Source organism: Blennius ocellaris, assembly GCF_963422515.1.
Source record: "Blennius ocellaris genome assembly, chromosome: 1".
Lineage (NCBI taxonomy): Eukaryota > Metazoa > Chordata > Actinopteri > Blenniiformes > Blenniidae > Blennius > Blennius ocellaris.
The window spans coordinates 7920656-7943051 of record NC_137650.1 but is presented as its reverse complement, the minus strand read 5'-3'; positions in this window follow the sequence as shown (position 1 = coordinate 7943051).

Genomic DNA, 22396 nt, shown 5'->3' with positions numbered 1-22396 from the left:
TCTATCAGTAGTTCTTATGAGCTTTGTCACAAAACATTGTCATCAACCAGCTTTGGTGCATCACCATGTAGTCTTACAATGGTTTTCTATTTCTTAAGTAAGGAGATTAAGACAAGAGTGAGTTCTTGAACTCTACTACAACCGGCAAAGCTTCTGGGTATTGCCATAATTAATCTGTTCAAAGAGTCCAATTTAACGAAATTAAATGTGACTTCTCAGAAACAAAGCTAGTTTATATGCAATTGTTTACCTTCCTTGTAATTTGTTTGCTTGTCGAAGACACCTTTGGAGACAATTTGTGAACAACTGGTCAATTACATGAAAATTAAGTTAATTAACTTATAATAAAGAAAACGTAATATTATTCCTAAATTAGATTTCTGGATTCCTGAATGGCAATGACGTTATTAACCAGTTCATTTATTTTGCTTTGGCTACTAAATGATATTGCAGACGCTTGGATTTTCCTGTCACACTCATCCTCAGAAATTGCACCAAAATTGAACTGAAAAGCTTAGAAGTTCCTAAGAATAGCTTAAAGCCCCAATACAGTGGTATTTTTACTGGAGCCCCCACACACTCGTCTTTTGCATTCATAATGCTTTGTTCTTACGCAAGGTTTTTGTTTTCTGCCTTAGGAAGCATTATGGAGTCGGTTTTTCAGCGCGTTAGAATGGATCTCTGAATTAAAATGTCTATCTGTCCATCCGTCTGCCCACCTCTTTGGTGAAGGCTGAAATATTTCAGAAACTATTGGATGGATTAAGAGGATTTTTTTGTTTGTACATACATTCATGGTCAACTTGGATGAACCCTTGTGGGCTGTCACTGTGGAAGCTGATGAAACTGAATAGAAAAGACACAGATGTTAGTGCACGAAGCTGCTTTTGCAAGATAGAGAAGTAAAGCATAAATGAAATAAGAGGCAAAGAAAAAAAAAACATTGGCACAGGCTGTGTTTTCCAATATGGTGATTTCCTCCCTTTGAAAACATGAGTAATGTTTTTCAAGGGGCATATTGATCTTTTATTTATAATGCAGGGAATAATGAGCGAGCAAACTTAGCTGTTAGCTTTTTTTCCTTTAACCAGACAGAAGTGTTTCTATAAGCTAATTCCATGGCTACGTCTGACCGACATGGGGACGTTATTGAGACCATAGTTTGGTTTACAATTTGGCTCTTTACACTAATTCTTTGACTGCCGTGGGCTGCGGTTGTACACAAGGGAGTGTGAACAGTTCCCCTTCATTGTGCTGAGAGACGGCTGGCTGCGTTGCCTCAGGTAGGGAAGCATGGTGGTGCATTTGCATTTCCTTAACATCCTCATTGGCATAACTTATGCAGCGATCTGTGAAAAGTTTAGGATAACGATTCAAATGATAGCTCAACCTTCATTCAAACTCCAAAGGATTGCCAAATCAGGTACAGCATTTTACAAACCCAACAAAGCTATAAAAAAAGTATGTATTCCCGTTTTTCCTATAACATTGGCCAATTTCTCTTATCAACCCACTGTATTTCTGGCATGATGGATCACATGCTGACAAGCCTGTCAAATGACTAAAGATCTAATCCTTTCCCATTTATTATAAGAACTATGAATTAACAGAGATAAAAAGCATGCATTGCTTCCATGTGATTGGTTTGGGAGTTTCAAGCATTTTTCTTTCTTTAAGGCTTTTGACCAAGTATGCTTTGTTTGCAGATATCATATGTGACCCAGTTATGAGTCTTTCTTTTTGATGCATGCCAAATATGAGTTCATGTGGGTATTTACAACTCATGAAGATCACTGTTTAAGGCCACATCCACGTGACGAACAAAAAAAAAGATCTTTTTTCTCCCCGGTCTTCTCCAAAGAAATTCTGTCCACACTTCACTATGAACACGGCTCAACACGAGGCTTCAGGGCATGTAATACACATGTCAGGCCTTTAGGGGTGCTGTGACTTACCAAACACACCAAGAACGCAGAAGAAGGCAAATCACATAGAAATGTAGATGTAGGGTCCTGCTCTCTCTATATATATAGTTCTTTATGTCTATGGCCGCACTCTTCCTGCTGTTAACATCATGTAACTTCTGCAGCTCCACCGGAGCTTGTGGGGGGTAGAGGGGGGCGATTGCGTCATCTTTTTTCCACAGATGGTCATTTTTGCTGACTTTGCCATCCACACCCCCACTCTGGGGCCCGTGTTTAAAAAACAACAACAACAACAACAACAACACATCTTTGTGCTCATAAAACAGCGCCTCATGTGGATGACAGGCCAAAAACAGCACAATTAGGTTAACTGGTTTCATGGTGTGGACAGCCCCTCAATATGCTTTCTGGTAACAGACCATTTAAACAAGTTAGTTTCACAGTGGTTTTCAACACAATAGACTACTGTTCAGATTGCTCTTTGCTTTAGCAGTATTCAAAGTGAGCTTTAAGTTGTGTCTCTTAATGTCAGGTTGTGTAACACTGGTCGTTTTAAAGGCACTTTAAATGCAAAAGACTGCCAGCACCTTTTTGGGGGTAAAATGAGGAATTAGGTTACAATGGATTCGTTCCCTTTCCCTGGGGCCAGTAAGTCCATGCAAATCGCACTTATCATCTGCTGTTATTTTGCCATACAACTGAAGTGTTCCAGGTAGTTTATTTTGAATGAATGAATGGTTATATTTTCACTTCATATGATGGAGAGCTTATTCTATTACTTCATTAAAATTTTGACTGTGATGAAAACGATTATTAAAAACAGAAAGCATCACTATTTCTGTTCCAATCACTGAGAACAATTAAGAGTATAGTTCAAAGAGTAATGTTTCAGAATTACGTGGGCCTGAAGCCTCTTTCATCTTCCAAATGCAACATACACTTTCTCGAGATATGTTAGCTGGGGCGGCTGTGGCTCGGTTGGTAGAGCATGGCCTCCACTGGTGCGTGAATGTGTGTGTGAATGTAATTTAACAACATAAAGTGCTCTGGGTACCATTCAAGTGGAGGAAAAGTGCTATATATGTGAAATGTATTCACCATTTACTAGGATTAAAAAAATGTAAGAATAAATACACAATCATACATAGCACGGTACATTGCAAATCTTGGATGTCCTTTTAAGATTTTTACTTGTCAAGATCATGTTTCTAAAACATGATCTTGACTTGTTTAGAAACAATGGTGGCTGGTGGTAAAAAAAAAAAATGGGGGCGCACTGTAGGGCAGGTTTTACAACACAACAATAAACCACTTGTTAGGCCTCGGATCTCCGATACGGCCTCAGAATGGCTGGCGAGCGGTTCGAGCAGTGAGTAAAATCAGGGATGAGTCAGCTTCGCAGGTGGTCCACATCTTTCTTTCTTTCTTTTATTTTCACACGTGCCCAAAACAAAAACTTACAACGTGCTAAAAATGCATTGGAGGATTGAGGAGTGTGGCTTCTCCAGCAGCAGAACAGTGAATGATGTACAAAGGCGCCTTAAATACACTTCCCTGAACTGGGTGAAACCATTAAAACTCCATAGGTAATAAAAGTTAACATTAGTGTCTAAAAACCAAGTTAAAATCCTCCAAACCAAAACCCTAACTATAACTTAATGAAACAAAACTCCTATTAACCAATACCTTTAAAACCAAACACCTAAATAGTAAATTAAATCCTAAACCCTACTAAAACTATGTGCAACACCCCCACTTGCTCCTCCTCTTGGTTCAGCTCGGAACCTTCTTCAACGGTGTCTGTCCCAGGGGGAATCTTTTACTCGGACACCAGCCTGAACACAAGACAAGGTAAGTGGAAACTCCTCACACAACACACAACACTCATCTTTAAACATTCACAGCACACACATCAACAAGTAAAAGAATAAGATATTCTTAAATACACATATTGCACATTGCTCTATTCATTGTTGTGTTGTTTCTCCACAGGTGGCCGGACCTATCGACAACAGACGATTCAATAAATAAGTTAAAACAACAATTGTGTGCAAAATCATTTATATATGTGCAAATATTTTTATCTTAAAGTGCCGTGTGCTTCTTAAAGTGCTGATAAAGTGCTGTGAGTGCATCAAAATAAAGGAACGAGCTTCCTGTTCGTTAAACCACTTAAACATAAACCCTCATCTAATTGTTCAACAATGCTAGCTCTACCCAAAAACTTAAACTTCATGCTGTCGTCAAGATGGCTATACACCTACTTTCATGCTGTTTGCATTTTTCAGAGAGATGTTTCAGGTCTCTTACCTCAATTGTTGTCCACAAAACTTCAGTACTTTGAAAAAGCAGACAGGGAAAGCAATAAAAAAGTGTTACTAACTTCACATCCAGCTAACTGTGCTTAGCATAAACAATGTGGGAGAAACCCCAGGTGTAACTCCGTCCACCTGCCTGCTGCTGGATCTTTAAGTCTGGTTGGTCTAGTCCAAGCGTCTTTATCCGCTTTTTTTCCTCCAGTGAACACCTTGTGAGAGGATTTTTTTTGTAAATTCGTGACTGAATTTTCTTTTTCCACCGCCATCGTCTCCTGTCTGGTCTCTGTACGATTTTTCAGTTTGCGTTCGTATGTTTGAGTCACTCAAGCATGATACGCTGTCAGGGGCGTAACTCTGATTGACAAGTGTCATGATGAATCAATCAGATTGGATGAAGAATGAAAAAAATAATTGGTTGGCTTGGGACCCAACTCTCTGCGCCCTGAGGAGAATCTTTAAGTAGCCAATTAGAGACCAGCATTAAGTCACATGGAAGCCAAATGCTTAAGAACGTATAAACACACTAATTTGGCCGGTGCCCCGCCATTGAAACGTATGCATTTCAGTATGGAATGGGAATGCTGAACGATCAAAGGTCATACACATTTTAGGAGTGAACAGATGTGACAATTACTTTTTACTTATTGCGCAATATGCTTACTGTGTATATACATTTTTCCTGCAATTTTGATAGGGCGACGCCCTAGCGTCCCCTATTAACGAGCCGCCACTGTTTAGAAAATAAAGCTGAATTTCCTAGAAAAAGTACTCAATTATAATTTATAGTGGTCCAATGGGTGGAATTTCCTTCCGAACAGGTCTCCAGCATCATCGCATTACATTACAATGTTTCTTTAAAAGGCCTCTTGAGTTGCACTTATTGAATTAGCATTATCATTGTATCAACAGTTCTGTATGAAGTCAACAATTCAAATTATTTACAAAAAGAAGAAGCTATGATTCAATACCATATCAATAACATTGGGGTTGTTATGAAGTGATATGTCAAGCTGTGGGCACAGTGTGCCTGTTTGTGTCCATGATCCTAAAAGAAAGACAAATTACTGTATAAATTGTGTGGGATATCTTATTGGAGTTCCTCTATAATCCATTTAAAATTTAGACTGACTATTTATATTTCACTATGTCAATCATATACATTATTAACTATCACACCACATTTTCTTTGGGACTAAAATGTGCCCAAGTGGCGTTCTAAGATTATTTTTGAAGTGACTTATGTGATGACTGTGACACTTGCAATTCTGATGTGGTTGCACATTTTAATTAAAAGGAAGAAAAAGAGAAAAAAAATCCATCAGCTGATTTTATGGTTTCTCTGCATCAGGGATTCTATTATGGTTAATATAAAAGCAATTTCACCTCCTGTGTCTAAAAACCCTCTGAAAGAGTAATTAGCCGGAGACCCCCACCAACACTCAATTATCTCATCAATTAGGTTTCTAAAAGCAAGTGAGGACTTAATTAGGAAAGTGTCTATACTGGTAAGATGTTCAAACCCAAAGCTGTCAAGCCGACAATAGGTGACCAGAGCGTTTGGACCAACATTGCCTCTTTCTGAGTGTAATGAAATCCCTTACTAATTCAGTCCTATCCCCACTGCTTCTCAAGTCATTCTCTGTGCTTCCCTGTCAATTTATCTACTTACACTGGGCTTTTATATGTAACGGAGTCTGAAAGTCACATAATGAAAGATGTCCTCTGCTATGTACTCTTTTCATTTGTACTCTTGTTTACACCAGGTTTGTACATATATTATCATTTAATCTCCTGCGGGTAAGTCTGGCTCAGTTTGACTCCCAGCTCTTCCTGTCCACAATGTGTCCATGGGCAAAACACCTTGCAAGGGAGCCGTCACCCTGACCTCATGATGTGTGTGAGTCGGTGAATATCATGAGCGGCAAAAGGTGTTCTGAGATTGCTGAAAGCATTGAAAAGGCATACCTGGAATCCATTGACCATGCAATGTGCATATAACAACAATGTAAAAGGACATGCTCCAATTGTTCACATTGACGTGGATTTGTATGACAACTGTATTGCTGAATTTAATGATTTGGACTTTGCTCCCTCATTGACCTTGAATCAGATACAGTCCACATGTTCTGGCTGAGGAATCGACAGGCATTACCTGAACGGAGCATCCAAGGCTTGATCAATCAGCCGTAAATAAATCATTGCCAATTTTGTGTGTCCTTAACTGTTGAATTGCTGGAAGGACAACTGGGTTCATGTGTTAAAAAAGAAAATGATGATTTGTAGATCAGATGCAATTTTCAAGGTGTTCCTGGCTTTAGAGGGTAATGAGTAATTTTCAGAGAATTAAACGATACAGATCAAATCTCATTGTTGTACTGACCCTTTCCTTGGTTAGACTACAGAGTGTGATTCATATTTTATATATTTAATGATGCGTCTATGTAAAGGCTCAAAGTAATTCAATTTTAATTGCTGGATTTGAATGAAATCTCTCTCCATGATTGCTTTCGTAGCCATTTTGTGTCTACAGTGCATTCTTTGGAGGTGTCAAGATTCAGGATTTATTATTTGTCCATTGTCAGCAGATTAGTTTTTGTGATACACTCCTAAACTGTTATTTACACTTCATAAAATTACACCAAAACCAAAAGCATGTTTGTCAAGCTGCAAGACCGTTGTTTTACATTTATTGAGACTGTTTCATGTATTTCCTGGCCTGTGTTTGGCCGCCACGCCCGATGGCTCCAATATTTACACCAGTAACCAGACAAATGTCAACAGACCTGCTCAGACCTATCAAAGTGCTGCACATTTTTCATTTATAATAGGCAGGGAATCAAAGAACCCGCCCTTCGAACTCAGAGCCAGTTATACAATGTCTTCAGCTGCCCCCACTTTCCTATCTGTGTGCCTTTCATCCCATCCACTTGGAGAAGGACAACGGATTCTCTTTCTTCTGCTCTTTGGCCTCCCTGTTTGATCTCTGTAATTCAGCTAATGAGGCCGGGCCTCTGGCAGGCAGCTGGCATGCACACTGAAGGCAGCAGTACTAAGATGTGCCCCTGGATCTCAGTTAGCCGCAAAGCGCCACCCCATCTGACTCAGCAGCCAACTCTGTAACATCCCGTGCCCCATCAAACAAGGTGGAAGAATCACACTTAATTACCTGCTGCTGGAAAGTCAGCTGAATTGAGAAATAATGGAATCTAGGTCGGCTTGATCTCAGCAACATAATGATAGAGCGCTTTGAGCTGAGCCTATCAAGGCAGTGCTGGCAGATCCTTTCACTCTTCATTTTTGACATGTTTAGAGCATGTAGAGATTAATCTCATTTTGCCAGGACTTGGCAATTTGTTCTCCTACGATGAAATGTTCTCCAGTAAAAAATTATTCTTATTACACAGGAATTTCTCGAGTGTCCCATCGGTCACGCCCCTCTTATCAAACACGTGGTGTCCCCATCAATTTAACTTTCGCACATGCCAGCACCTACCAACATTCTCTGAGAGGAACATAAGTTATTTGTTGTGTGGAATATAAAATGTGCCAGACAGATTTCTCTCTGGAGCTCAGGCGAAGGGTCTGGAACATCTGAGTCAGCGGTCTTTGAGGTAAATGCAAACCTCTCAAAAATGCTAATCTTTGATTTCCTCCAGATTAGTGAGACTCATGCTGAGCTGTAGATGCAGAAACACAAGTAGCTGGCGGCCATCCTACTTATGACTTGTGCCCCAAGCATATGATTAAATGGAAACATGATGTTATATCATCTCACTGTTGGTCTTGAAAGAAATGTCTGGGTTTTTTAAAGATGTTTGACTTTCTAGTTGTAGAGGCCATTTGATTTAATTGAGCGGGTCTAGAACAGATTAAGAAACCATAATGTGCGTAGTCTGAGCAGCCAGTCTCTCTACTGAAATGCAATTGAGTTGCTCACAGCAATGAAAATAAACAGCGTGTCCAAGACATGGTGGAAGATAATGTGCTCATTGTTGGCTCTATTAATGCCCTGTCTCCATGCTGTGGTCGCCGTCTAACCCGAGGTTTGTTCCCATACAGTGAAAGCTTCCAGTCTCTTTCAAGTCGGGGTGGGGAAGCCATGGTTTTCTCCGTGCCCTGCTTGAGTGCCATGTCCCACAGCCAGGCACAGATGGCATGAAAGAAACACTGAACTGTGGATAAAAACCCAAGGCATCCACTTGGGGGCTGACAGGGTGGCGTCGTGGTGGAACAAACTCAATATTCATACGACCATTGCACAGCTCCGTCGCATCTCTTTGGAGTTTCATAATTACACCACTCCTCACTTCACTTTTCTCTGCTGCAAATATTTAGACTGCAGGATTAGATAATGGTGGACACGAGGAAGCACAAGCCCAAGACCATGAATGAACTGCTTTCTGTAGATTTATGAGTCAACATAGCATTTGAAGGCGGTGCAAAGAACCAAAGAAAGTCAACATCTCTCTCATGTTCTTGCGTAAAAAAAAAAATCAAGTACTCAAAATTAGCAAGAAAATTTTAATTAATAAAGTCATTCGTTTGTTTAATCAGACGTGACACAGTGGTCTGTATTTACATATTTGTCCAACTGAGAAAATATTATGTTGGAGCCCTGAGCAGAAATGTCATCAAAAGCGGAACTTTGAAATTCAGATTCTGTGCTTGGGCGACATCACCGAGGGGAGTAAAACAGGATGAAGGAGCACCGCATACATAATCTGACCAAGCATTCACTCAGCAATGTGCAGCAGTTTCCAGGTGAAACATCATCTTTGTTTGAAGGAGGTTTATCCCAGATTTATTTCCGTGATGGGGATATGGGTGAAGTAAAGTTCACGTGTCATTCTGACTTATTAGAGGAACCATAGTATGTACTGTAGTTATAAGTACTACAAACTGTATCACCTTAAAGCTCTGTGAGGCATGTGCATGTGGCAAGACTTTAATCAACTTTCCTGCTCTGCATAGAAATATCAACTGTACTCTTTAAAAACCTGGCAGATATTGCAATATGGAGCAGGTTGCTACCTTTTGGCAGCACTAAAGTCATTGTGCGCCTTTGTAATGTGTCATAGTTTTTCGCTATAGCTTGGCTTATTAGAATTCAATATGGCACAATTATAAATGGAAACACATTTCCAAGATGCCGTGCGATGTCACAATGCATAAGGATAGAAATGAGAACACAGGCCATTTGTTAGTAATCATGTAAAGTTTTCTTTGTGCCTGTACAAAAAAATTGGAACCTACATGCTAGAAAACAAAACTAATCTTATTAATCTGCTTTCTAAAAATGAAGCCCATTTTTGTTTTCTGACCAAACCCCCCAAAGGATGGAGTGAAGTGATGCCATCTGAACTCTCGTTCACAGCAAAAACACCAAACCAAGTTCATTTTAAAAGTAAGTTTCATTCATTCATTCATTCAGTTTTAGTTCAGACATAAGTAAACACTAAATACATTGAAGTTTAAATTGTACACAAAAATGTGTCTGAAAAGAAGTAAGACGAAGCAAAATCTACCTCCTACTCCTTTTCGGTTTGTGTGCATATCCAAACACACTGCGGCCGTTCGAACACATGATGCTGCAAAAAGCTTGCAATTCAGACTCTGATTCATAAATACAACATATTCGTTTTTAGTCCTGTTTGGACACCTCTTGATATTTGTTGAACTGATGATTTTTTAGCTTGTGAAAATGTATTTTGTCGCATTTACCCCAGGATACAACATTAATATGCAAATTAAGATGTCGAATCTACGTCAAAGTAACTGCATGGCATGTGTCGTTCACATCTTTTTGTGTTGTTAAAGTTGTCACTAAAAGTGCAAAAAAACACGAGTACAAACTTTACTCAGTTTTGATTAATTAATTATTTTTTAAACTTTGGTTCAGACGAGGGAACCTCACTGCATGAACACTGCCTGAGATAGACCTCGCAGCTGCTCGCACGGCTCACTGCTGTTTGGAATTTTTTCCACTCTTTCCTTGTCTTGTAGTGGAAGCTCTGTTCTGGTAACCAAGTATCAGTGTGTTTCTGCAAGAACGTCATACATAGGCCCAATATTTCTGTACATTTATCATGCTCAACGGTGACAGTATCTGTAATGCAAATTCTTCAATTTAATTAAATGCAACTGATTGAGTTTGCAGTGGCAGCAAAGGTAGCAGTTGTGGGTATGTAGGCGTGAAGGCTCAACCACACATGGCAACGATGTAATGAGTTGCAGTAGGCCATCAGTGGGTGTGGTGTTAAAGTGCTGAGCAGGGAAAGTGAAGGTGAGCCCCACAGGACTCATTTGAGAGGAACATGGTGCTGAGTATGGCTCAGAAGCCACACACACACACACACACACACACAGGCACACAGAGAAAAAAAAGAAATCACAATTACACATAATTACAGCTTGAAAACTGTGGGCAAAGGGGCTCTTTATCTGCCTATATTGGCTCAGCACTCCACTGTGCCTCTAATTGCTACTCTCCTGCTCATGCATATCTCTTTCTGTGCCAGTTGCCATATAATGTTGAGGCATGCACAATGCACACTTTGGCTGTTTTCTCGAGTAGTAACGCATGCTCAGATGGCTCTGAACGTGAACTTTGTTCTCATTAATCTATACAACGGTTTTCCATATCGGTCCTGTTCAGGATACGGTCCAGCCTATCCACCTGCAACTTCAAGATAGACCTAATATTGGCTTGTAGTGGCCAAGCCTCTTCAAGTTTTGTGTGCCTACACAGCTGCAGCAAAGACTTTGATTTCAACTGCAGGCGTCCATGCTAAAAATGTCCACCCATCTGTCTCCACAATCCACTTAAGACAAAGCCATCCACCACATGTGGAGGTGTTAAGCGATGAACATAAGTGCACATGTGTGGCAGCCTCATCCTTTAAATGGAACGACAAGAAACCACAGAGCTATATACTGCAAAGCCTTCAGACTTTGAACTTATGTTTGCCTGCTCTTTCAAAATCCTTGTGGTAGTTTTGTTACTATTGTTGCTCTCCAAATGTTCACTAACGTAACAATTATTACTTTCTTTTCTCTGCATTCTGCAATTCTTTGCATAGTATATTGTTGCTTTTATGACTAGAACTAGGCAGTGGCAATCATCCAGATAGTATTAAACTTCTATTTGAATAACTGTGTCATTGTATTCTCGTGTATTCTTGTGAACTTGTGATTTTCATAGATAATCCAATGGTGAATTTTATACTGTATAGATGAAACCTGCCTCCTTGTTGTCACTGCCAGTTCATTGTATGTCATTTTCATCAGCTGCCCGACTTCAAGAGCTAAATTTGAATTATTATTATTTAAAATCAGCACATCAGAGGGCAGATCCGAAATAGACGGAGAATCAAGAAAGGAGAGTGTCTATTGGTAAGTGGTCTTTCCAGTAATGGAGCATTATGCAGTGAAACCAATTATTTGATTAACACTTTTGTATTCTATCATTAGAAGAAAAACAATATAATACATGCTTTTGTCACGTAAATACAAATATATCATCAGTATGATAGGTTTCATGTTTATAATTCTATTCTATTCTATTCTATTCTATTCTATTCTATTCTATTCTATTCTATTCTATTCTATCCAAACTAATCCGAGGATAGGGGAAGACAACATGCACTCTGGACAATCACCCCGACGATCGTCCGACCACTAAGAGAGATGATCTTGAGCAATTGTACCGTCTTATGTGTGTTTTCCGGCTGTGGGAAGAAAACAAAATACCCTGTAAAAACTCACACATGTTCACAGAGTACTGTCAAACTTCATACAAGATAATTTCTTAGCTACGACTAAGCTCTCAAACTGGGGATATTCTAACTGTGACGCAAGAGCACTAACACCATACATCAACGTGTGGCTCCTGCGCAGCATTGTGATATATTAAGTTAGGATTTACACACACATGCACACACACACAGACTACAAAATATAGTATTTCTTACCATCTTCATTCTTGGTGGCATAGTCAACAACAATGCTCTATACTGGTGTGCAAGCTTTGCATGTTTCCTCCTGTCAGTAGCCATTAGAAGATGGTACACCATGATCATGATGGTGAGACATGGGAAGCAATAACACTGAAGCAGGCTGTGGCATTAAAGGTATACAGGAGGATTTTCAGGAATTTTAGGAAAGACCCGCCCTCTCCACCGTTTGAAAAAAATGCGCATGCGCAACGCTGTACCTGCTCCCGAGACGGAACGCCTACTAAAACGCGTGCGAGAGACGTGCACGAGCCCAGTTCTCCTCGTGCACGCTCTGTTTACAAGTCACAAGTCGGCATCGCTCACATAAGCTCACTTTACAAGAAGATTTGCACCAGAGGGGGTGAAACTGTGTAAAAATGTCCGAGAATAATGCCTCGGGTCGGCCACCGGCATGATGAGAACCGTGTGGAGTGAGCTGCGCGCAGGGACGAGCACGTACGACGGGCTTACGTCATATATCACCAGAATGATTGACAATTGGGAGGACCAGTTATTTTGATGATCCACCCGGAAGAAGAAAATCCTCTACTATACCTTTAATATAAAGCTCTGTTGATACAAAGGGCTCAAAAGTATCCATACATGTTAAGAGGGGAGGATCCATGCTTTCCTGTTATGCTAAATTCTGACAATGTTATCTGAATATGGCAATAGAAATTGAGACTTATCACACGAGACAACATTTTTTTAGTAAGCCTGTGTGAATTATAGCTTCAGTGTTCTGATCTAAGCTGAGAGCAGTGGCAAACTGTGTGGCCTTCTATTCATGCAGTCCATCAGCTTCAAGGTTTGATTAGTTTCACATTAATATTAATAATATTAACACATTTGGGTTTTATGAAAATCAGTGAGGGAGTTGGTGATCTGAAGCTGGTGAACTTTTTCCTAACCCCTACTTTCCTGAAACAGGGTCTGTACCCCCCACCATGCTTCAAAACATGGAAAATCTGTGAACTACACAAAGTTCGAACACGTGTTTTTGCACGATTTGAGCAGTCACTTTATAAGGAATGTATTTGGATACAAAATTTGATTGTGCTTCACCCAGTCTAAATGAGGCCATTATCACGCTTACTAAACCCGATTGAAAGTACATTTGATCTATAAACATAGCTTGGCTGAGCTTTGTGAACAAACATTATGAGGGGGGGAACATGCACTGCTAACACAAAGAGGGCTGGGTTCATGTAGTCATGCTGCCATCCACTTTATTTCGCAAGATAAGCTTTGGCAGTCACGCTCTGAATTTATGTTTATTTCAAAAATGTTTCTGCTTTAGCCATACCTTTTTCCTCTCATGTCTCAAGATTTTTTTTAAACCTATCTAAAAGGCAAACCAGCCATATTGTGCTCCTGGCGAACGTGATGAGGACGAGTATATTGAACCTGTCACGGGTACTCTCCAAGTTTCATAGGCATGAAATGCAGTTAATGAGGTTGTTCCATTAGCCAACTAGAAGATGAGATGAGCTCCTTTCACCATGTTTTTAGGACGGACAAATGAAAGGGGTCGCCCCATTTGTTGTTGGGGAGCTTCAACTTCATAGTGAAATATTTACACCACAGTGATATTGTGTGTCCTGTTGAAAAAGGATCCAATTGTTTGCCGTCGTGTGCTTATTCCCATTAACCAAGCTCTTTTAATTTAACAGCAGGTCATGTATGTTTTGTATCTCCCTGTTTGTTAATGATTTCATTGTTCATAAGCCAGTTTGAAATTAGCCCTCTGGTAATAACAATTTGTTTTTTCTTTGGTGGTATGTTACGCAAGTGCATTGTTTGGTTGTTTTTTTTTGTAAAATCCATTTCAAGCAGTCAGTTGACAAACTGTGTCTGTGTTTGTGTGTGTGTGTGTGTGTGTGTGTGTGTGTGTGTGTGTGTGTGTGTGTGTGTGTGTGTGGGTGTGTGTGTGTGTGTGTGTGTGTGTGTGTGTGTGTGTGTGTGTGTGTGTGTGTGTGTGTGTGTGTGTGTGTGTGTGTGTGTGTGTGTGTGTTACTATTGATGTGCTTTCCTTATCCACTCCATGGATATCTGACTTATTGCTTTTCTTATTTATCAGATTTTTTTCCCCTTCAGCCTCGCTTTGTCATTGTTTTCCCTGTGCCTAATGTTACCCTGACCCATTTGCTCACTTCACAGCGAAATCCAATATTTGCAGATACGCTCCCTGCCTCAGCCTCTGTAAATATGTTTTCAAAATCCCATTGATGTGTTTTTTTCCTGTGAAAGTGGAAGGCTTCTAATTAGATTGATTATTTTAATACATGTACACATAATTAAACCCTTATAATAAAAAAGTTCAAGTTTCAAAGCTCTGAGCGAAAGTAAAGAGTTCAAGGTTTCTGTGGTGTGAACGCAGGCCACAGGAACAATATTTATATTGAAGAGGTTAGCATTATGCATGCAATAGTGTTGAATGAATAATGTGCGTGCCTTTGGTCTCCGTTCCTCTTCTGATGTGAGGCGTTAGTGACATAAATCCATCTGTCGCTTGATGGGGGGAAATGTAAATCTTGGAGCCCTTTGCATATCATGTCTAATTGGCTTCAGTCTTCAAACAGCTCTGTCTTTTAGATGAATCTTTATCAGATGGTAGTCTGGCCCTCTCAATTAATAACACTCCGTCAGATCCCAAATGGAAGGCATGATTGCACCCCACCTCTGAAATTTTGCATCCAAAGGATTCAATTCTGTTTACAGGGCCCACTGACCAACAGGATATTCTTTTTGTTGTGCAATCTATGTGCGGTGGATGGTGAATTGAATTGTATGCAACACAAAGGTGATGTAATGCAAGAAAAGGCAAGAAAAAAAGAAACTACTGTATATAACTTGCAGGAAGACCCCAGCTTGATTCTGGACATTGCCTTCCTATTCATTGTGTGCATGTTCTTATTGAGCATATACGCTTTCTCCATGCACTCTCTTTACAGCATTCAAATACAGGACTTAGTTAGGTGTGTGTTCGGACTGTAATTCATTCTCAGGTGGAAATATGCTTTTTTTTTCTTCTTCCTTTTGAGTGACTAAGCGCATCCTGTTAGAACTATATCCATTATGATTGGCATTTGATTGCAATTGGACTGAATCATACAAAGTTTGAGATCAGTGTTTTTGGGGGGGGGGGTACATAGTAACAAATAGGGGTGTGCCTTCCCCAGTGGAGAGAAGTGGCCAGAGAATGGTTGGGGCTGCAGAGAAAAATATGAACAAGAAAGTCTGACTAATAATCCGTTTAGCTCATTTTGGGCACGGTGAATTTTGACATTCTATGCCCTCAAGTCTCAAGGCACCTTAACAGTCATTAACATTCAGCGTATTTTTGCATTGCAAAAGTGAATAAATGTGACACCCTGGACTGCGCAATACTTAATATAAAGTCCAGAATTGTTAGTTCTTTTGATTAGTTTGGTCCGTCATTATAATTTTTCTGATTACATAATTTAAAAGGCATGATGTCACAGTCTTCCTCCGTTTGGGCGCATAAACAGTCAGTCAGTCAATGGCTGCATATACATAAGAAATGTCACCCCAGTAAATTGCAAATTAGCCCAGCTAAGCCATTTGGCAAACTTTGGTCAGCATAGTAGGTGTACCAAAAGGCTGGACTTTTAAGTGTTAACTGCTTTTGTTTAGGTAATTTTTAGGGCAATACTAATTTTGGTCACTAGGGGTCAGTAATGACTCTTTTACTCTGGGAAACTGGCTGTTATCCTGGAAAACAAAGAAGAAAGCCAGCCTGACAAGCAGTTATTGTGTGGACCTTGTGCATATGCCTGAGCGACCAGATCTGTCCGGGGCGGGGCTTGCACCCACGCCTTCTGATGACATTTCACATTATGATTGGCTGTGATGACGTTTCGCGTTATTACTGGCTGCAAGTTTCTCCTGTCACAGTATGAAGCTAACGTTGACTTTACAGTTTGCTTCATAGCTCCGTGGAATGCGAACATGGCTGTGTGAGGTGAACAAGACGCTACCAGTGGTTTTATGCCTCGAAATGCCCCGAAGCAGCAGTGATCTGTCTGGTTTAACTTCAGGAGAGTGCAGAGGCTGAACGTGTCTAGTGGAGCTTTGTCTGAGTTTATGAAGTGTCCTTTTTTTGCCCACTTTATGCTATAAAGACCTGTGATGGTTGACAGTGTCATTTAGTCTGTTTCTCATAATCTCAAGCAGGTGAAACAATAAACTGAGTGGTTTCCAAGACTGAAGATAAATATTTTAGCCACATGAGTGAGAAGGAATGTACTGATATAATGTAGAGATGTGTCGCTGAACGTTTTCATTATATTATCAAAAACATGCACAATATTATAATATTGGAGATAGCAACAAAGGCAGAATTCTTATGAACATGTTTATCTATCTATCTATCTATCTATCTATCTATCTATCTATCTATCTATCTATCTATCTATCTATCTATCTATCTATCTATCTATCTATCTATCTATCTATCTATCTATCTATCTATCTATCTATCTATCTATCTATCTATCTATCCATCCAGCCATCCATCCATCTAGCCATCTAGACATCCTGCCATCCCATATTGTAGTTCTTTGTCCTTGTATAGTGGCCATAGTTAACACAAGCCCCACCCTGGGCAGATCTGGTTCCTACAACAGCATGAATTTCCCCTGATCCTCTCTGATTTGCTAGTGTCTGCCATCTTATATGACAACGTTTATTTACAACACAGCGATAACTGTAGAGGGAGGTGTAAAATGGGAGTTATGTGAGCAGTTGTCATGTGTTCTACCAATTTTGCTCACAACAATTTGGCTACTGTTAAGCAGCGTGAAGAGCCAAAAATCGAAGAATTAACTCGCAAATCTGCACAGATCTGACATAAAACCTACAAGCTACAAATATACACGAGTATGTGAAGAACATTTTGTGGTTTTTGTCCATTACTACCTTGACTTATGTGTTTTTAAAACAACAGGAAAAAACATTTTCTTTGTGGGAAGACCTGCGTATGAGAAAATATGGTAACATTTACTTACCCTGGCCAATATTATTTTCCTTTGTTTCCTCGAGTCTCTTTCACAACAATATTTCTCACCCATCCTGACAAAAAAGTTGTATGTACACCTTCATCTGTCTCCCTGTTACAAAACTTGTAGTGAGTACCAAGTAATTCACGATGTACATGTAATTTACACTCAGCCACATGCCTACAGTGTGCTCAAAGTTTAACAAATTGCTGTCGGGGAAAACCTTATCGCACTCCTGTATCTTACCTAGCTTTATCTGGAATCTTTAATCCTTGATAAATTTGGGGAAAATCACATGAATCTGCCACTGAAGATTGTTGTTAGGCAGCTGTATGCATAAAAGATGGCAGACCCAAGCGAATCGGAGAAGATCATGGTAAATGGATTTCACTTATATAGTGCTTTGTAGCTGTGTGAGAAGCCCCAAAGCACTTTACATAGTTTGGGGTTCATTGTCTTGCCCAAGGACACTTTGGTACCCACATGGAAATAACCTACATGAGGATATATGCACATATATGAAACCTATATGCAGGATATATGCACATATATGCTGCATATATGCACATATATGACAATATATATGATGCATATATGCACATATATGACTATATATGATGCATATATGCACATAAATGCTGCATATATGCACATATATATGTACATATATATGCATATATGTATACACGTATATGTGCGTATATGTACATACATGTACATATATCTACATAAAATATAGGAAAACGGCCAATTTTATATATGTCACATATATTCAAAACCTATATGTTTATGTAGGTTCTTTCCATGTGGGTATATAAGCAGGCAGCGATGGGAATTGAACCTGCAACATTCCGATTGGGAGACAACCGCTCTACCAACCAAGCTATACCACCCCAAATGTGACATCAGTTGCAAATGACCAATTAAGGCATTGTGAAAGAGAGGCCCAATACTGACATAATTGTCTGTGTTTCTTCTGTATTTTCAGGTGAGTAAAATGCAAAATTATCCATTTATAGTTTGTTACACGTATCTTTCATTTTTGGTGCCATGCTCCATGTTTAAAAGAGGGTAAATATAGGAAAAGAAGTAAGCCAACTACTGCTAGCATTGGATGCTAGTACAGGCCCATCAGCCAGCAGTATCAGCAGTCTAATTGTTTTAATGTATATCGATTGCTTTAAGTTAAGGTATTAGGGTGCATATAAGCCACCATTAGGGTTGCAGTTGAGTTTATTATTTTGTGTTGAGTAATTGGTTTCATGTGTTCAATAGTTATAATTGAAGTTTGGTTGTGAGTGTATTTAGTTCCACAACAAGAGTTATCTGGGCAGACAAGTAAGAAAGCCAGCCTGACAAACAGTATTGCAAAAGAGTGACCCAATAATGACACAACTACTGTCTGTGCTTCTTCTATGTTTGCAGACCATTATTTTGTTTAAATAAATGTTCTCTCTCATCACCTGGATGAACATGGTCATCATTGTGTGCGGGTAACATGACAACAACAAAACATGAGAGCGACTTGCTGAACATTTGCATATAATGGTACTACCAAGTCAATGCCACTGTCCAACAATATCAAAATCAGGCATGCTATCTGGGTGGTAATTATGTGTTAAAGATTAAAAAAAAGCCTCATTCCAGCTCCATCATGCGCTCGCCTCTCTGATGCAGTTGAAAGTCTCCTACAGTGTCCACTTTTCTAAAACCTGATTGTCAAGAATATATCCACAGGTTTCTGTTCTTCGTGACAGATGCAATACACCCTCTTGAAATCTAACCCACATGTTGTATTCCTACATGTCACTGAAACCATTCTAGGAGAACTACTTCATCACAATATTCAAAATAATGTCAGTTGAACTACCAGTCTCCCCACACGTAGTAATATTTTGGCTTCCTGAAAACTGGGCTCAGTTTCCAAAAAAACAGTTGGGCATCATAACATTCACATCTCTAATAGCCAGGGGTTGTATATTACTCTTATGGAAATCCAAGAATGCACCGTCTCGTTGCCAATGGCTCACCAATGTCATGTCCTTTGTAAAAATAGAAAAGATCACACATTGTGTCAGAGGCAGAACCTGTTATGTCTTATTTTGCTTTATTGAACACTCTGCCTCCTGACTAGTCCCTCCCTCTCTTCACTTATCTATTCATTTATTTCCATTATATTTTTACATTAGTATTTTTTTCTATTATATATATTTTTATATAGTCATTATAGTCATGATTAATTTTCTATTCTATTAATTTGATTTGTCATTATTATTTATGTATTTCTTTTCGGTATTTTTTCTTTCTTTCTTTTTTGCCTTACGTTATTTTTTTAGTGGGTGTGTAACTTGCTTCCCTTAAGGTGGGAGTGGAATTTTGGGATTGGGGTTAAAAAAACAAAAGGCTTAAGGGCCACTGTATGTAAGTCCTGTTTAAATCTGTTACTTTTTGTTTGCTATAATCTAAAAACAAAACAAACAAACAAACAAAAAACTTTAAATAGTAGTGTGGAATATGGAACTTAGTTTTTTGTTTTCAATGCTTATGTTCTATATAATATATTGTTAATTGTCAAGCAATCACAGCAGTCAAAAGGAGTTTCCACTCAGTTCATTTGCATGTAAATATATACAATGAGGGCTGCATGCTCCAGTGTGTTACACACTAATCTGTTCATTTGTCTGGAACTGCAATACATGATGAAACATTAAAAGCAACATTACACAGCTTTAAACAATTTTTCTATTTATAACATATACCACAATACAATAATGTTCTACTACTAATACTACTAAAAAATATTTAATTAACCAGTTTACTCAATATAGCCTTTTTGTTGTTGTTGACTATTTTCCCCCCATATGTTAAACATACAGGTAATCCAGCATTGTTGTTAAAAAAAATACAATTATTATCCTTTCCTAGATTTTTTGTTGTTGTTGTTGAGTGCTTTAGCCATGATGATTCAATTACTGATAGTTTGACATCAGTCTCACCAATATTGACCTGGTGGAATGTGACTCATATTTTATTTGAAGACTTATTAAAACAATATCAAACTCTATTCAATGTGGCCTAATCCTTTAAGGATATGTTGGGTTGTTCTTTCTTTTTTTAATTTCTTTTTTTTTTTTTTTGCTTTGTTGTGTTTTTATTTTGTTTTGTTCTATTTGTTCTGAATAATTTCCTCGTCAGCGTCTTGCATGGCCACAGCCTCCATTGGTTTGTGAATGTGTGTGGTGTGTGAATGGGTTAATGTGATGAAGATGTAAAACACTTTGGGGCTGCTCATACAGTTGAAAGGCGCTATATAAGTGAAGTTCATTTACCTTTTATTCACCAGTTGGTTTTTTTAAATTCAATTAAACCAAACTATCAAATGTGTCCAATTATAGTAAATCAGTCATTTTGCAATAAATAAATAAAAGCTTCTACATCAGTAATGCCCCATGAATTCATTCTAACTTACACAACTATAATGCACTGCTGTCTTGCGTAAGGTTGATTCAGCACACAATGAGTATAATGCAACAATTTCTATTATGAATGCTCAGTTGCTAAAGTAGCCAACGTGCAAGCAGAGGAGTAGACATTTGTTCAAATACAAACTTGGGTCATCTGATAATCAAATTAAAATTCTAACATCACTCATAACATTGTAATTCTCCCTGGTCTTGGTTCTTAAACTAAACTTGGTCCATACACTGCGTGATTCCAGGTCTCCTGCAGGGAGTTTCCCATGTCCTTATCACTTTCACAATGCTCAAGCCAGGGAAGCTGGGAAATCTAATATTCCGCTTCATGGTTATGGAACGGACTAAGCCACTGCTTGTGGTTTAGCAGCCTTTAATTGCATCAGGGAAAACCATGCAATGTAGATTTTGCTCCCTAACACCAACTCCTCGAGCACAATGTATATATTAGTGCAGGCAGGTGGAGGAGTTGGAGCAGCTACAACTGTCAGCATTCCTGCAAGGCACTGTATGACTGGAGCAGACAATTCCCCCAAGTATTGAGATCTCATGCAAAAGTGCTGCCTTCTTTATTGCATTGCCTCTTCATCGTTGATAATAGAAATATAGAAACTTAGTTTTCTCATGTTTAAAATATTTAATTTGTGATTTTATATTAAAAAAATATCTATCTATCTATCTATCTATCTATCTATCTATCTATCTATCTATCTATCTATCTATCAACAGTTACACAGTGAAATGTTTTATCATATGATGTATAAAATTAAATAAGTCATAAAAGACTTGCTCTGGTAGAGCACGACTGAGCACTGATTCTGCTCTGTGAACCTGAATTACTATAAAAGAGCTCATGTAAGAAATAGTTTTGCACGACATTCTGCAGAATAGCAGCTGTGCTCTCTGCACCAGTTTGACAGAAAATACAGGAAAAGGTGAACTGATGTGCACCCACACTCCTTGAAAACAGCAGCGTAGCCCCATGAATGGGTAGAATTTCTGTTGAAAAAATACAAAATGAGGGTTATTCATTTATGTGCCATGGTCAAGTGTTGTTTTGAATTTATTTCTAGCCTCTACTTAGAACAATTTACTGGGTCTAGTACACATTTAGTAAGGGAAATGGGCACGTTGGAGTAATAAATAGTCATTTTAACACCAGTTAAATAGAGTTTGGTAAGTGAGATTCTGGAGTGGGCTGCCCGAGCCCTGAGGTTATGATCATTTAGACTTCTTGCTCCTACTTATGTCATGAAGTGTCCACAAATGGGATTACGAATGGCTGCTGCTGGGCAATGCCAAGTACCTACCGCGCTCCAAATGAATCACCAACGGCCACATTAAGATGGTAGATAAGGATGGAGCCATCTCTTTAAGGCCTGTCCTCCCAAGAACGACTCAATGTAAGTTTAGGGTCACGTGACAATGCTTCTGATCAGTCATTGTCTTTACAACAATAGGAAATGCAGTGCAGGCAAAAGGTTGGAGTGGATGGATTGGTCAACAATGCATCATACTTCAAAAATAGAGTTTGTTTCGTGTTTGTTTCACAATCACCACTATACTTTTCTTTTTTTATTCTAAACATGACTGACGAAAGGCAAATAATGCTTAAAACAGTATTTTCATGAGAACAGTCTTCATGGAAGACTCACATTCAGTACT